This window comes from Anneissia japonica, unplaced genomic scaffold (assembly GCF_011630105.1).
Source record: "Anneissia japonica isolate Jap-2015-1 unplaced genomic scaffold, ASM1163010v1 scaffold288101_len212226_cov194, whole genome shotgun sequence".
In the NCBI taxonomy this organism is placed as follows: domain Eukaryota; kingdom Metazoa; phylum Echinodermata; class Crinoidea; order Comatulida; family Comatulidae; genus Anneissia; species Anneissia japonica.
Genome location: NW_022729242.1, coordinates 125,568 through 130,656, shown reverse-complemented (window position 1 = coordinate 130,656; position 5,089 = coordinate 125,568). Strand labels below are relative to the sequence as shown.

Below are 5,089 nucleotides of genomic sequence, written 5' to 3'. Positions count from 1 at the left end.
TGCATCGTTTCCATTTTTGTTTGCATCGTTTCTATTTTTGTTTGCATCATTTCTTTTTTGTTTGCATCATTTCTTTTTTTGTTTGCAGCGTTTCTTTTCTGTTTCCATGATTTCTTTTTTGTTTGCAGTGTTTCTTTTTTGTTTGCAGCATTTCTTTTTCTTTGCAGTGTGTCCCTTGTGGGCCATCGTACATATGTCAATAAGATTTGGACTAAACAATCAGATCATGGCCAGGAATATCCAATGGGGGCGGGGCTTATGCGGAAAGGTTCGTTGCGCAATGATCGATAGCAAGGTAATTCAAACAAACCGATTTTCATAATTATTATGTTTTGAGTTTGATTACCAACTTGCTAACTAGCTCCGATTTAGAAGAATGTTGACTTCGTGGAAATATCTGTTCTATTTTTAGCTACAGATGGGCTGAGTTTTAGATGTCAATGACAATGGAGGACTTCATGATGACACATACTGTATAGGCTACAGGGAGGTGTAAAAATTCTCCCTTCTATAACACCGGTAACTGATCCTTTCGGTCGCGCTTCGTTTCGGTCGCGCCTCATTTCGGTCGCTGTTTATTTCGAACAAATGGAGCGCCGAAGGAGTTGCGAAAACGCAAAATTTAATATACCTAGGCCCTATATATTATTATAGGCCTAATTAGTTCGTCAAGCGGTTCATCATAGGCATAAGTATTTTTTTTTTTTGCTATCTTTCTACTAACAACATTTTATCTTTCTACTAACATATTTTCTTTCTTCCATTATGGTGATATATTCTCCGAAAAGAAGTGCGACCGAAATGATCTGTATTCATAACACCACACCTCCGCGAAAGTTAGAAGATTACCAGTGGAGTGGGGTGGTGGCTGGAAAGGTGCAAGTCTTTATACGAAACTAGCAAAAATATTTGGAAAAGTAGGCTTACTGGCAGCCTAGGTACCATTAAAAAACGAAGCATTAGATGTTCTTAAATATTATTATGGTTGGTCGTCCGGTGGCCCAACCTGACTGGATGGAGTTTACTTACGATGTTAATTACCCTCCACTAGGCCTACACCAACAATAAAGTCCAGGAATTCGCTTAATTTCACTAGGCCCTAATAATAAATGCAATCAAAATTTGGAAATATTTAGAAAACCATACCTGCATATGTTCACCGTGTTTTTGAGCTACTCACTGTAGAGATCTGGGTACGACGACGGGAATTTATTGTTAATGAAATTAATATATATTTTTTTTTAATGGAAAAACCCGAATAGAATGTACCATTTTGTTACAGGTAAGTTATTCTAAATAATCTAAATATTAAACAATGAAAATCAGTTTAATGAAAGTCCTGATCACAAAGGTCATACCCAGTTGCTACGTCTGACGCATCTGGCGTGTCTTCGCTTTCAGAGCTATTCTACTCATACTAGCAGCTCTGTAGCTGGACTCGTTTGGGCAGAGGAGGATTCAGAGATGTCCGAAAGTGTTTTCCTGCACCTGTTTTGTTTTCTTTCTACTTTCGTGGTTGTGTTGCTCCTCTTTTTATACACTTTTTTCCGTTTCAACCATTTATTTTTCCCCTTTTCTATTGTTCCGAAAAGCGCATTTCACGCATGCTCATTAAAAGTGCACAATAATTGATCATGGACCATTGATGGATTCACTAGAGTTGACCCAGTGAGAGTTTTTAATAATAACTTGGACGTATTTTCATGGGTGGCGCTATCGGGGGTCGGGGGACAAAGGACCCCGTCGGGGACCCCCGGACCCCCCACTTGGACCACCTGTCGGGCAATTTCCAAAAAGTTCGTCGGGGAAAAATCAAATCTGGGCGCCGAAATTATCCTTCTTAAAAAAAGAAGAAGAAAAAAATCCCCGACAGATCTAATTGTTTTCCGGGGCGTACGTGGACCCCCTTGTAGGGAAGCTTGGACCCCTCGTTGGGGAATTCCTGGTGCCGCCCCTGTGTAGTAAAAAATTAAATACTAATGATAATCGGATTCGTAACTATTTAAAGAGGGGCATATTCGGTCTCTATCGGTAGCTATTCTAAACTAATCAAGAAACTTGGTGGCACATAAAATTTAACAATTGCAGATAATATCTCGTAATAACGAGATAATATCTGAATTTTTTTCTTTAGTTGGCAGCAATACGCTTCCGTACTATTGGAATAAGAACAATAGATTAGAAATACAACATGAGTCAACAGAGCCTGTGGCCGCTTCGTTATGGCATTGCTCGTTACACGCTTTTTCATATGTATAAATATTTTATAGACCTATCATTATATTTACACAATAAATGCAATATATCAGCAAAAAATGTCAGATGTGTGTTCGTATTAATTTATTATTATTCTTATTTTTTATTATTATTATCATTATTATTATTATTATTATTATTATTATTATTGTTCAAATTTAAGTCTGAGAGTGCCATTTCCGGCCAACTAGAGGTGCCATAATCGTAAATTTTCGTATCTCAGCCCCACCATGGTTGATAGTCTACACTCTATCTGTAAAGGTATCATCCTGTGTCCACCTCTAATCCTAGATCCGCCACCGTAAGCCTATTTTGGAAATGTGGTGTGGGAATAAATGTTATTTGCATTCCTTAAAATCAATTACATAAGACAGTCTAGAGATGCCAGAGCTCCGGGGGGAGCTCCTGTATCCCCAAGACATTCTTATGCCTAACACCCCCCGCCCCCGCTTTCAACCACGGATCGACGCCCTTGCCTATTATCATTTGATTTACTACAGACCCTTATAGTGGTATGATGTGGGTGGGGGAGGTTGGAGATGTGAAGAATTTCTTACAACTTTTATGAAAACGTGAATCGGTATACCTAATTGAATCTTTCGAGGATTTTCCTACCGCACATGGGGAAAATTGATAGCTTTCAGCACCCTTATCTATACTAGCCATAGCTCAGGCGTACGACCCTCGAGGTTGACGTTTCACATCATGGGCCCAGCAATCAATCTTGCATTGGGACTTGTTCTCACCCACACGGCTACTTACTATCAAGTACGAACGTATTATTAGCACGTACGTACGCAATAATACCACGTACGGACGTGTTACTATCACGTATGAAATACGTACCGTACGTATTACTATCACGTACTTACGTATTACTATCACGTAGGTAGGTAATACTATCACGTACGTACGTATTACTAATGCGTACGTACGTATTAGTATCACGGCCTACGTACGTATTACTATCACGTACGTACGTATTGCTATCACGTACGTACGTATTACTATCACGTACGTACGTATTACTATCACGTACGTACGTATTACTATCATGTACGCACGTATTACTATCACGTACGTACGTATTACTATTACGTAGGTACGTGATAATTATCACGTACGTACATGATAATAATACATACGTACGTGATAATTTTTTATTCATCATGTCCCCTCTGGGTCTTCGTAGATGTTCATTTTATTTACACAAATTCACTTTGTAGGTAATGAGAATTTCCCCGAAGGGTTAACTTTCCACCATATTATGATGGTTGGTCGTCCGGTGGCCCAAGCTGACTGGATGTAGTTTACTTACAATGTTAATTACCCTCCACTACACTAACAATAAAGACAGGGATTCGCTTATTGTCACTAGGCCCTGATAATAATAAATGCAATCAAAATTCGGAAATATTTAGAAAACCATACCTGCGTACGTTCACCGTGTTTTTAAGCTACTCATTCAGTGTCGAAATCTGTGTACGACGACGGGAATTTCTTGTGAATGAAATTAATAAATTAAAAAATAAAAATGGAAAAACCCCGAATAGAATGTACCATTTTGTTACAGGTAAGTTATTCTAAATATTAAACAATGAAAATCAGTTTAATGAAATTTCTGATCACGAAGGTCATTCAGTAGGTCTGACGCAGGAGCCAAAATTGTGGATGATCGAGATAACATTGGGGATGATAAGATTTATTTAGATATCGTATATGTAAACACCCGAAAATAACCTCTGAGGCGTTTTGGGCGATTATGTTTTTCTTTTTTTTCTTTCCTTTAACTTTCCAAAATGGGGCTGCGGCTGAGCCTACCCCTAAATCCGCTCCTTGAGTTGGGGGTGGGGTGGATTAAAATTGATCGTGAAGCGCCGTCTTAAATCATATTTGGCAATCTCGAATATTTCTGCTTTGCACTGGCTGCACTGCTCGTAGCTACACCACTAATCCTCTGTTCTTAACCTAGTGACGCTAAAGCTTCCACGATGTCATTGCGAGATTTTCGTTCGCTAATAGTACTGCTTCTTTCGTAGTAAAGCTACATTGCCGGGCGTCTGTAAGACTGTCTGGCTTGTTCCAGACGGCCTCACATATCCAGACGCCAATGTGCTAAGTTCAGAAGTACCAGTCTCCAACAGTATCCATTACCACATTTTCGATGTTTTTCCGATGACATTCATGATCGTGAATTAACCTGAATATGAAAGAAATATATACATAATTTGTTTATTCAGTAAATTATTGCTATATTAAAAATTTAGGGCGAGGGATTGGCATTTTTTTAAGATCTCATTTACAAATAGGCCTAAAAATGATTTCAAAATTAATAATATTCTAAAAGAAAAACCGCCAGCAGCAGTGGCGGCACCAGCGACCGAAATCTTGGAAATTGAGGGGAAAGGCAATCATAGGCGTAGATCCCGGGGGGGGGGGGATATATCTCCCCAATATTTGACAAGGGGGGATGGTCCATTGTATCATTCCCCCAATATTTTGACTATGTATGGGATAAAATGGAGTTTTACACACTTCAAAAGACTGTCACAGAAATAATTTGCACTGTCGTATGCGCTTACAAAGATGAAAAGTAGCATAATGTATTAATGTTGATAACAAAATTATTTTATCTGGTACCAATCTAAGCTCTTCTTTCCTTAGATGTTAGTTTGCTTGCAAAGAGAGCCACATTTCACACTCAATGGTGTGTACAACATCAGTAATGTTATGTCAATTCCAAGAATGTTTAAGGTTATATCGGTTGATGAGGAATTTATTGATTAGGCCTATAATAGCAAAATGCATCAATTTATTTTGCAAAAACAAGAAT

At 38.5% G+C, this 5,089-nt stretch overlaps 1 protein-coding gene across 5 annotated transcripts in view; it reads right to left on the bottom strand.

Moving 5' to 3' along the window:
- LOC117114663 overlaps window positions 1-5,089 on the bottom strand; it is a 23,531-nt gene that overhangs the window by 7,309 nt on the left and 11,133 nt on the right. For 4 of the 5 annotated variants that reach the window (XM_033258359.1, XM_033258358.1, XM_033258357.1 and 1 more), the window contains one exon: window positions 3,688-4,456. The gene's annotated coding sequence lies outside the window, so the exon portion shown is untranslated. Of the gene's footprint in view, window positions 1-1,146; window positions 1,201-3,687; window positions 4,457-5,089 lie in introns of those variants that run through there. The other variant, XM_033258360.1, reaches the window with a different exon arrangement.